General features: G+C 38.9%; 1 protein-coding gene and 1 long non-coding RNA gene across 2 annotated transcripts in view; one reads left to right on the top strand and one right to left on the bottom strand.

Moving 5' to 3' along the window:
- LOC120527925 (probable carboxypeptidase X1) overlaps positions 1-12,790 on the top strand; it is a 127,492-nt gene that overhangs the window by 2,659 nt on the left and 112,043 nt on the right. The gene's annotated exons all lie outside the window — the stretch shown is intronic.
- The window catches only part of LOC120527926, a 50,081-nt gene that overhangs the window by 29,563 nt on the left and 7,728 nt on the right, over positions 1-12,790 (bottom strand). The gene's annotated exons all lie outside the window — the stretch shown is intronic.

Below are 12,790 nucleotides of genomic sequence, written 5' to 3'. Positions count from 1 at the left end.
AACACTTCTTCAATTCCCTACAGGCCATGCAGTGGCGAGACACGTCACTATATATATATATATATATATATATATATATATATATATATATATATATATATATTATTATTATTATTATTATCAATGTTGTAGCTTATGATTTTTGCCCCCTGCCCTGGATTTGGAAGACCACCGTAATAGTGGTCTATGATGACTAAACATCATAATATACAGTAAATTGTGTGCACATGTGTGTGTTCTTTCTACGATTGTTCCTGCCCTTTGCCCTATGCTTAATTAGATAGGTTCCAGCTCCCCATGACCCTGCTCAGGGTTAAGTTGGCTTAGAAAATGGTATGACTCTGAATATTTGCAAGTCTGTATTATTTTAAAAAATGCCATCCAAGGCAATGGCCTAGTACGCCTAAATGGTAAAACTGGCCCAGTAGGCTCTATATAGTGTCTTTCCAAGGTAAAGAGACATTCACTACAGATCATACGGAGTGCATGCAACTGGAAGTCAAGCAGTCGATATGTCATAAAGGGTGTCAAATTTGGAGTTGAGATGCATGACCTTCTGTTTTATTTACAGCACCTCAACTGCAAGGTCACACTTAAAGCTAAGGGCAATTAAGTCAGTCAAACTGAATGCCTTTATTTCAATGCATGCATTTCCACCTCTCCCAAAGTGAAACTGGAATACAGACAGACAGGCAATACTTGAATAGCCGATCATGATTGATCCATTGTTAGTTTTTGGCAAGGCACAGAGTAGGCAAGAACGGGAAGCTCAACAGAACAGCTTGATGCATCTGTTTGTGCTGTTAAACATTCAACACGTGTACACCACATGTAATCCTCGCCTCTGGCTTCCATTGTGCTTGAACATGCTATGAAATTAGGCCACACATTTATCCACATGTTTCATATTCTATGTAAGAATCACTAATGTAGTACTGATGTAAAGTGTTGCTTACTTTCCTTTAACATTGAATATTCTAAGCAGCAGTGTTTTTACCTTTCAGCCTCAGAGCTTTCTCAGTTTGCAGAGTTAACTGAAAAGGAAATCAGTAAATGTGGCATTTTGGCATACTTTATAGCTTTGCTTGCCCACAGCTCTTGGATATCAGTTTCCTCCCACAGCCCAAAAGGCACTCTCTTTTCGGTTGATTGGCATTCTGACTGGTGAGTGTGTCCAGCCACGGGTTATTATTTCATCTAGGCTTGGCACCTGTCTTACTGCCAACTCAAACTCTGGCTACATGACTCTGATTTGGATAAATAGGTCCAAAAGAGACGAATGTATGGAAATTGTATTAACTACAGGAGTTTCTCCCTCCATGTGGTAAACACTTGACATAAATGGCTTCTGAAACACTTTGGTTTTAAACATTGTGAGAACACTGCTAGTGAATGTCTGCCTGGCTCACGTACAACCAATGCCTGTCCATGTGGTTTTATAAAAGCAGGCCTCTGACAGATGTGGCTCAAAGGCTCTCCACAACCCTGAAGTGGAAAATGTGGGTTTAAATATGAATGGATGGCCCAAAGGCTTGTCCAAAGACAATTTCTAATGGATAAATTGACATAGATAAGATCTGGCTTAATTAAACCTGGAAGGAAAAGTGGATGTCCAGCATGCTGTGTTGACTTGCTAGAAATGACTGCTAAACATTACAATCAGGTTGGAACTACCTGACATTTCATTAGCTGAACTAAGAATTTACCAGACTCTTCTTAATGGTGATGATCTGTAGAATTATGAGTAATGGTGATATGTAAAGTTAAACACACAGTAAACTACATATGGTTTACATTTTCTAGCCAATGTATCTCGAAGAAAGACCAGAAGTATAAAAATAACAAAGAGGAAAATAAAAATGAGGAAGAAATCAAAGACCAAGATTTATATAAAAGTGCTGCAGAAAAAATGGACTTACCGTATGTAAATCATCATGCATATACAGAATGAGAGCGTGCTAATCATACTGTATATGAGTTTGTGTGTTTATATATGAATATACTGTACACTATTCCTGATATATCTTTATAGAACAAGTTTATAAAGATATGATTACTCTTAATTAAGGATGTCATTGCACTTCTTAATTTTCTGCAAAGTAATATGAGGAGTTTAAAGGATGGATGATCTAGCTATCTATCTATCTATCTATCTATCTATCTATCTATCTATCTATCTATCTATCTATCTATCTATCTATCTACAGTGGTGTGAAAAACTATTTGCCCCCTTCCTGATTTCTTATTCTTTTGCATGTTTGTCACACAAAATGTTTCTGATCATCAAACACATTTAACCATTAGTCAAATATACCACAAGTAAACACAAAATGCAGTTTTTAAATGATGGTTTTATTATTTAGGGAGAAAAAAAATCAAACCTACATGGCCCTGTGTGAAAAAGTAATTGCCCCCTTGTTAAAAAATAACCTAACTGTGGTGTATCACACCTGAGTTCAATTTCCGTAGCCACCCCCAGGCCTGATTACTGCCACACCTGTTTCAATCAAGAAATCACTTAAATAGGAGCTGCCTGACACAGAGAAGTAGACCAAAAGCACCTCAAAAGCTAGACATCATGCCAAGATCCAAAGAAATTCAGGAACAAATGAGAACAGAAGTAATTGAGATCTATCAGTCTGGTAAAGGTTATAAAGCCATTTCTAAAGCTTTGGGACTCCAGCGAACCACAGTGAGAGCCATTATCCACAAATGGCAAAAACATGGAACAGTGGTGAACCTTCCCAGGAGTGGCGGCCGACCAAAATTACCCCAAGGCGCAGAGGCGACTCATCCGAGAGGTCACAAAGACCCCAGGACAACGTCTAAAGAACTGCAGGCCTCACTTGCCTCAATTAAGGTCAGTGTTCACGACTCCACCATAAGAAAGAGACTGGGCAAAAATGGCCTGCATGGCAGATTTCCAAGGCGCAAACCACTGTTAAGCAAAAGAACATTAGGGCTCGTCTCAATTTTGCTAAGAAACATCTCAATGATTGCCAAGACTTTTGGGAAAATACCTTGTGGACTGATGAGACAAAAGTTGAACTTTTTGGAAGGCAAATGTCCCATTACATCTGGCGTAAAAGGAACACAGCATTTCAGAAAAGAACATCATACCAACAGTAAAATATGGTGGTGGTAGTGTGATGGTCTGGGGTTGTTTTGCTGCTTCAGGACCTGGAAGGCTTGCTGTGATAGATGGAACCATGAATTCTACTGTCTACCAAAAATCCTGAAGGAGAATGTCCGCCATCTGTTCGTCAACTCAAGCTGAAGCGATCTTGGGTGCTGCAACAGGACAATGACCCAAAACACACCAGCAAATCCACCTCTGAATGACTGAAGAAAAACAAAATGAAGACTTTGGAGTGGCCTAGTCAAAGTCCTGACCTGACTCTAATTGAGATGCTATGGCATGACCTTAAAAAGACGGTTCATGCTAGAAAACCCTCAAATAAAGCTGAATTACAACAATTCTGCAAAGATGAGTGGGCCAAAATTCCTCCAGAGCGCTGTAAAAGACTCATTGCAAGTTATCGCAAACGCTTGACTGCAGTTATTGCTGCTAAGGGTGGCCCAACCAGTTATTGGGTTCAGGGGGCAATTACTTTTTCACACAGGGCCATGTACGTTTGGATTTTTTTTTTCTCCCTAAATAATAAAAAACATCATTTAAAAACTGCATTTTGTGTTTACTTGTGTTATATTTGACTAATGGTTAAATGTGTTTGATGATCAGAAACATTTTGTGTGACAAACATGCAAAAGCATAAGAAATCAGGAAGGGGGCAAATAGTTTTTCACACCACTCTATCTATCTATCTATCTATCTATCTATCTATCTATCTATCTATCTATCTATCTATCTATCTGTTAATTTGTGTCTTTTATATCTATCAGTCACTTGTAGAGTGCCATTCATACCTGTTATGTGGTGTTTTAATATATACCCATCTATCTCTGTGTTTAATAAAATTAATTCATATCTGTCTAGTACAAAATTTAATTGATATTAAAATAATACAAAACATAATGTATCAAGACAAGCACAGTTATATATTGACCTTGATGCCAGCAAGCCTCCTGCTGTGGTGCCTTCAGTTTGGTTTGTTGCCACTGGCATTGTGGTCACTGACTGTCACTGGCATCACTCATGATGAAAAGAAAGATTCAATATCTAAGTAATATGCATCTTTATGGCAAAGATGCTGTGGAGCTGCCTGTCATGAGTTTCACAGAAGTGTTCAAGTGTAGCAGTGCGAGGCTGGAGGTGACTTTCAGAATCCTCTTATCAAGGATATTGCCTCCAGGACCTTAACAGGAAGGAGGTGGTGTTCTGCAGAGTCTATTAAGTACGCAAAAGCAGCACTCAGATATGCAGATATTGTATGACAGGCTCAGTTTGGAACAGAGAATCTTGGCCCAGGTTCAGATAGGCCCAGGTGGCAAAAAGCATCAAAAAGTCAAAGATGAGTTGAGATAGTTTAGGTAGTACAGCAAATGAGGCAGGTGTCTCAGGCTAAACAGAGACAGTGGACAAGTGTAAAATATTGAGAAAAAAAAATCAACTGGAAAGATTTATGGGAAAAGAAATGAAAAAAGATTAGCTTCCTTATAAGGGCTGTTTACGATGTTCTTCCAACTCCCAAAAATCTGAATCAGTGGCTTGGTGAAGACCCAAATTGTTCACTTTGCAGAACAACAAATCTGCAGCGCATCTTGTAATGTAAGCTTCACTTAAAGGAGATACACATGGAGACATAAGCAGGTCATTAAATAGTTGGCATCCAATGTGATAAAGCAAAGGCTGAAGAATAACTCAATGCCTCCCTATGACTGGAACAACTATGATCCACTTTGTCCAGCATCGACAGTCATTGCCTCCTACAGTGACACGATTGGTTTCAAGCATACTGGAACCAGCTTCTGAATGGAATATGACTGTTGACCTTGATAATAAGCTAATATTTCAATCAAAAATAGTCACTACAACCCTCAGACCAAACTTGGTCTTGTGGTCTAGCAGTCTGAAGACCATATTCATCTCCCAGTTCCTCCGGAAAGATGCAGCTGAGGGATATTGGCTGGTGTGGTGTATCTCCAGCATCAGCTTGCACCTTCTCACTCAAACAAGAGAAAAAACACACACACTGGTAACATAACATGTTGGCATTATCTTTTGAAGTTTCTGACAGCACAGTTAATGCTTCAGACATTGTTAAGTAAAAAGAAATATGCAAATAAAAAAAAAAAACTCTGAAGTTCTGCTTTGTGTACCAGTGTCCACAGCATGCATTGTATTTCTCATCAGTTTGTGTAGATCACAGACTCGAGAAAAGAGCTTCTTACTTGAACAGTTTAAAATTTCTCCTTTAAACTTTAATAAATAAAACAGTTCATATTGTGGGCAACATACTTAGTAAAGTTAAAATAAATAAAATATCTAAAAACAAGCACAGAAATAGGTAATTGGAACAAAGAAGTAGGTGATAGAAAAATCCAAAGTTGATTTTTTATGATCTTCTTCTTCGTTTGGCTCCTCTTGTTAGGGCTTGCCACAGCAGATCATCTTTTTCCATATCGTCCTGTTGCTTGCATCTTGCTCTGTTACACCCAACACCTGCATGTCCTCTCTCACCACATCCTTAAATCTTCTCTTAGGCCTTCCTCTTTTCCTCTTGCCTGGCAGCTTTATCGTTAACATCCTTTTCCCAATATACCCAGCATGTCTTCTCTGCACACATCCAAACCAATGCAATCTCGCCTCTCTGACTTTGTTTCCCAACCCTCCAACCTGAGCCAACCCTCTAATATACTCCTTTCTAATCCTATCCATCCTCGTCACACCCAATGCAAATCTTAGCATCTTTAACTCTGCCACCTCCAGCTCTGTCTCCTGCTTTCTAGTCAGTGCCACCGTCTCCAACCCATATAATAAAGCTGTTCGTCTCACTACTGTCCTGTAGACCTTCCCTTTCAGTCTTGCTGATACCTGTCTGTCACAAATCACTCCTGACACTCTTCCCCACTCATTCTATCCTGCCTGCACAATCTTTTTCACCTCTCTTCCACAATCCCCATTACTCTGTACTGTTGATCCCAAGTATTTAAACTCATCCACCTTCACCAACTCTACTCCTTGCATCCTCACCAATTTACCGACCTCCCTCTCATTTACACACATGTATTCTGTCTTGTTCCTACTGACCTTCATTCCTTTCCTCTCTAGAGCATATCTCCAACTCTCCTGGGTCTCCTCGACCTCCTCCATAGTCTCGCTACAGATCACAATGTCATCAGCAAACATCATAGTCCACAGGGACTCATGTCTAATCTCGTCTGTCAACATGTCCATCACCACTGCAAATAAGAAAGGCCTGATGTAATCCCACCTCCATGTTGAATATATCTGTCACTCCTACTGCAGTTCACCACCACAATTACATACTTCTCTGCCACTCCCGACTTCCTCATACAATACCACAGCTCCTCTCGAGGCACCCTGTCATATGCTTTCTCCAGTCCACAAAGACACAATGCAACTCCTTCTGGCCTTCTCTAAACTTCTCCATCAACACCCTAAGAGCAAACATCGCATCTGTGGTGCTCTTTCCTGGCATGAAACCATACTGCTGCTCACTGATCATTATCTCCTTTCTTAACATAACTTCCACTATTCTTTCCCATAACTTCATGATGTGGCTCATCAATTTTATCCCCCTGTAGTTATTACAGCTCTACACATCCCAATTATTCTTAAAAATCAGTACCAGTACACTTTTTCTCCACTCCTCAGGCATCCTCTCACTTTCCAAGATTCCATTAAACAATCTGGTTAAAAACTCCATTGCCATCTCTCTTAAACACCTCCATGCTTCCACAGGTATGTCATCTTGACCAACTGCTTTTCCATTATTTATCCTTTTCATAGCTCTCCTTATTTCTTCTTTGCTAATCCTTTGCACTTCCTGATTCACTATCTCCACATCATCTAACCTTCTCTCTAGCTCATTCTCTTCATTCATCAGCCTCTCAAAGTACTCTTTCCATCTGCTCAACACACCCTCCTTACTTGTGAGTATGTTTCCATCTTTATCCTTTATCACCCTAACCTGCTGCACATTTTTCCCAGCTCGGTCCCTCTGTCTAGCCAATCAGTTCAGGTCCCTTTCTCCCTTCTTAGTGTCCAGCCTCTCATACAACTCATCATACTCCTTTTCTTTAGCCTTCGCCACCTCTCTCTTTACCTTGCACCTTATCTCCTTGTACTCCTGTCTACTTTCTTCATCTCTCTGACTATCCCACTTCTTCTTTGCCATCCTCTTCCTCTGTATACTCTCCTGTACTTCCCCATTCCACCACCAGGTTTCCTTTTCCTCCTTCCTCTGTCCAGATGTCATGCCAAGCACCCTTCTTGTTGTCACTCTTACTACTTTTGCTGTAGCTGCCCAGCTGTCAGGCAACTGTTCACTGCCACCCAGTGCTTGTCTTACCTCCTCCCTAAACTCAACCTTGCAGCCTTTTTCAACTTCCACCATTTGATCCTTTGCTCTGCCCTCACTCTCCTCCTCTTCTTCTTGATCTCCAATGTCATCTTACAGACCACCATCCTATGCTGCATAACTACACTTTCCCCTGCCACTACTTTGCAGTCTTTAATCTCCTTCAGATTGACTCTTCTGCATAGGATGTAATCCACCTCTGTGCATCTTCCTCCACTCTTGTATGTCACCCTATATTCCTCTCTCTTCTTAAAATTCATATTCACCACAGTCATGCCCATCCTTTTTGCAAAATCCACTATCCTCTGACCTTCTTCATTCCTTTCCTTGGCACCATACCTACCCATCACCTCCTCGTCTCCTCTGTTTTCTTCACCAACATGTCCATTGAAATCCGCTCCAATCACCACTCTCTGTCCCTTGGGTACACTGTCCATCACCTCATCCAACTCACTCCAGAAATCCTCTTTCTCATACATCGAACACCCAACTTGCGGGGCATATGCACTAACAACGTTCATCATCACACCTCCCATTTCCAGCTGTATAATCATTACTCTGTCTGACACTGTATTCACCTCCAAAACACTCTTGACATACTGTTCCTTTAGAAAAATCCCTTCCCCATTTCTCCTCCCATCCACACCATGATAGAATTATGATCATGATCAGGAGGCCAAAATCCATATGATACACCCAAAAGTGTTCAGGAAGCAAAATTGTCATTGTCCAGTGATATTGAGAGTGATAGCAATATCAGTTTACTGTAGAAAACTAAAAGTACGAGGGATGTTCAAAAAGTTTCCACACTTTTTTTTTTTAACTCTGTTTATTAAGAATTAAGAATCAAAAACAAATGAGATCACTTTTGTACATAGTCACCTTTATTTGCAAAGCAATTTCCCCAGTGTTGTACCAACCATTTCCAACGAAAATATAAAAGAGCAGAATCTTTTTGAATGGCCCTTGTATAACCTCTAGCTGTGAAACCTCAGAATCACGGGCATCTGGAATCTAGTTGAAGTGGATATCTTGACAGCTTTGTAAAAAGTTTCTGGGTAAGATATTAGGTCAGTTTATACATACGCTAACCAAGGAAGCTTGAAAGACTGAATGGTCCACTCTGCCTTGTTAAACTTTTTATGTTGTTTATTTTACTATGTGTGACACTAACGTGAATCTGCCTTGATTTTAATGTTCTACTACTGTAGAACTAAGCAGATGACTAAAATGATGTTTTTGACAGAAGTAACCAAGGGTCCTGCTTCAACTGGGAGTGGTGTGTGCATTACCAAAAGTCAACAATGCCTCAGATGCTGCACAAATCATGTTGATTGTAAACTGTCAACAGTATATTTTAAAACTATATATTATTTATATTGTAAATATGTGACACAATGATATCATTCTAGCTCTAAAGACAATTTGTGTGACATAGATTCATGGTGAATCAAAGTAATTCCATCTGAATTCTGGCAGAGCCAGTGGTCCTCTTTACACTTGGTAATAACACACATTTGTGAGATTAAATCAAAATTGGATCACTCTTGACCACATGACCATATTAAAAGTCAGTGCACTTAGATTCAGATTGTGATCAGATCACTCAGAGCGCATTTGTTGGTGGTCAGAAATAGATGTCCAGTGCATTTAACACAATTGCTTGCATACATCAACCATGTAAGCAGAAGCTCTTTTGAATTTTGAATGAAGAAAATTACATTGGATCTCTGCCTGGACATGATGTAAAAATTGGAGGTACATTTTAAAATTAGGTGCATATATAATCCAGTTAAGCTATACAGTATCTAAGAACAATCTGAATACAAAATATCAAGTGAATTCAGAAAGTAGTCACACCCCTTCACTTTTGTCATATTCTGTTATGTTGCAACCTTATACTAAAATGAAATTACACTAAATTATACTAAAATTATGCTAACATTTTTCCTCAATTTAGCTTCAACAACACTTAATACCTCAGAATGACAAAGGAAAAACAGTATTTTACAAATTTTTGCAAATGTATTTAAAAACAAATAACTCCAATATCCCATTGACACAACTGTTCAGACCTTTTGCTATGACACTTCGAATTTGACTCAGGTGCATCCCATTCTATTGATCATCGTAGAAATGTTTCTACAGATTCATTAGAGCCCACCTGTGATCACATCAGTCTATAGAAGATCCCACAGATGATAATGTAAATCAGAGCAAAAAACAGGCCATGAAATCTAAGGAACTGCCTACAGAGCTTAGAGACAGAATTGTGTTCAGGCACAGATCTGGGGAAGGCTACAAAAATTCCTGCAGCACTGAAGGTTTCCAAAAGAACACTTGCTTTCATATTTCCTAAATAGAAAAAGTTTGGAAAAATCACAACTCTTCATAGAGTTGGATGTGCAGGCAAACTGAGCAATCTCTGAAGAAAGGCCATGGTGGGAGAGGTGATCAAGAGCCTAATGGTCACTGTGGCTGAGCTCTAGACAACCTGGGTGAAGATAAGAGAAACTTCCAAAAGGACAACCATCACTGGGCTTTATGACAGAATGGTAATATAAAAGCCTCGCTTCAGTAAACGACTCATGTATTCCCTACTTGATGTTTGCAAAAAGGCACCCAAAGGACTGTCAATCTGTGAAAAATAAGATTCCCTGGAGAAAATCAGGCACCACTCTTCATCTGTGCAATGCCATTCTGATCATGAAGCATGGTGGTGGCAGCATCATGCTCTGGGTTTGTTTTTAGTGGCAGAAACAGGGACTCTAATAGAACTGAGGGAAAGCCGAACAGTGCAAAGTACAGAGATATCCTTAATAAAAATGATCTCAGACTAGGCCAAAGGTTTACCTTCTAACAGGACAACGCCCCCAAGCACAAAGTAAAGACAACATAGGAGCAGCTTAGGAACAACTATTTGAATGTCCTTGAGTTGCCCAACCAATGTCAAGACTTGAACCTAATCGAACATCACTGGAGAAACCTGAAAATAGCTGTCCACTGATGATCTCCATCCAACCTGACAGAGCTTAAGAGGATCTGCAAAGAACAATGGCGGAATCCCCAAATCCAGATGTGTGAAACTTGTTGCATCAGCTCCAAGAAGACTCAAAGCTGTACTCCCAGCCAAAGGTGCTTTAACTAAGTACTGAGTAAAAGGTCTGAATATTTATGTCAATGACATACTGTATTTCAGTTTTCTAGTTTTAATATATTAGCAAAAATTTGTAAAGCCCTGCTTTCACTTTGTCATTCTGGGTTACTGAGTGTTTCTTGATGTGGGGAAAAATGAATTTAAATGACTTCAGCACATTGCTGTAACTGGCACTGTATGTTAATATCAGATATAAAAGTGTTCAATCTCCTGCTAACTTTAGCTTCTTTTTTCTGCCACATTTTTCCTAGATATCATTATCATCTTTTTCCTGAGAATTTTCCTTGAATAATTCTGCAGTGAGACATTTACTCAGTAAAAATTGTAATTTCTTTCAAACTGGGATGGTGTCCAGATATTTTTTTATTTTTCCTAGTATTTACCATAAGCATTTAATTATGAATATTCCCTATGATTTCCACATTGCTAATGCCTCTGAAAAACTTCTCAACATCCCTCTGTGTGTATAGCCACAAGTCAAGCTCTGCACGGCTCTCATTGTTTATTTTAAACATTCCAGTGCATATGCTTAGTTAACAGTTTTTTCCTCTTGTTGCAAATATCTTCTGCTATCGTGGCCTGAATCTTTCCTTAATACTTTTGCTGTGTGGAATGAGAAAATTTAGCAAAGCTGCATGACTTGCTGTGATGTTTAGGGAAAAATAGATAAGAGCTAAAAACTGGGAAAGTCTTGAGCACTGCATGCTTCAGTCAATCAAGAATATTGGATAAGATTTAAACCTTTCTGCCCACTAACAATCCTCATCTTACATAATACAACTTGAATGTATTTGACCAAGAAGAAACAGTGAATATTGCGCAGTACCAGATGTGCAAAACTGGCAGATATTCATGCCAAAAGACTGAATTTTGTAATTCCTGCCAAAAATGTCTAAACAAAGTACTAACCCTGCAGAAAATGCTATTGAACGTAGGATATTTCAGTTTTGTTTTGCTCTTCAGCAATTGTTTTTTCACAATAAATATTTATGTGGCTATTGAAGAGCTTATGTGTGAAAAAGGTCACTTAGATACTTTGAATTTTTGAATTGTAGCACAAATATGTGAAAAATTAGAATGTGGATGGTACTTCTTATAGTGACAAGACTTCATAATTGTAAATGACTGTCAGGATCACTTCTAATTTATGTCAATGACATTTTAATGTCATTAGTCATCAGTGGGACAGCAAGGGGACATAGTGGGTAACATTTCTGTCTTATGGCTCTGAAGGCGATTGTTGAAGCTTTGTCTTAAAAATTGGCTTAAAGTTATGGAAAGCATCCTTTGGAATATGGGAAGATACCCACATGCAAATTCTATGCAGGGAGGACTCTGGGGTGCGACCTCCACACTCCTTACCACGAGATAGCAATGCAACCACAATGCAGCATGCGCCTAATTCATTGATTGAAATATTTACATTTACTGGGCTTAAAAATTAAGGGAAAGTTCCTTTAGTTTGAAATTTATTTTAGAAACATAGTGCTAGTCCTTAAACTCCTCTAAATGTCAATAATACCTTAAATTCACATTCACTGAGTTTCCTGTGTTCTCCCGTAGTTTGAAAGTAAAGACATCACTCAAGAGTGCAGCCAAAAAGGGCATTTTTTAAGCCATACTAGGCTACTGGCGGGAGGTGATAGCAAGTGGCTAAAAGTGGGTGCACGAGTGTATACCTTTAAGTTGATTTGAGATTTATTATGGAATTTAGCATGTGACCTTATTTATACACGTTCACCATTTTTACCTTTCTAATGTAAGGAGAGTTTTTGTATGGAGTCTAAGCAAAGTTTTATACATGAAGTCCCCGGTAGTTACAGTAGAATTTTGGGTGGCTGTTCCTTCCTATTATGAGTGAGTTGATTGGGATGCTTTTTGTAATATTAACATGTGATTTTAATTCCTGTTATAGGTTTTTAAGTATTCTGAAACCAATGATGATAAGGAATGTCTGATTTAACATTTATTACATTTGTTAAAATATTTATGCATCTTTTTTAACACAATTTTGTTTTTTAATGGGTGCTGCCATTTCTTTTCTACAGTTATAATAATATCACTAGGGGAAATGACCCAGAAGTGTGTGACATGTGACATCACCACTGTGATTGCATAAAAGATCAGT

Source organism: Polypterus senegalus, chromosome 4 (genome assembly GCF_016835505.1).
Source record: "Polypterus senegalus isolate Bchr_013 chromosome 4, ASM1683550v1, whole genome shotgun sequence".
In the NCBI taxonomy this organism is placed as follows: domain Eukaryota; kingdom Metazoa; phylum Chordata; class Cladistia; order Polypteriformes; family Polypteridae; genus Polypterus; species Polypterus senegalus.
This window is presented reverse-complemented; position numbering and strand designations above follow the sequence as displayed.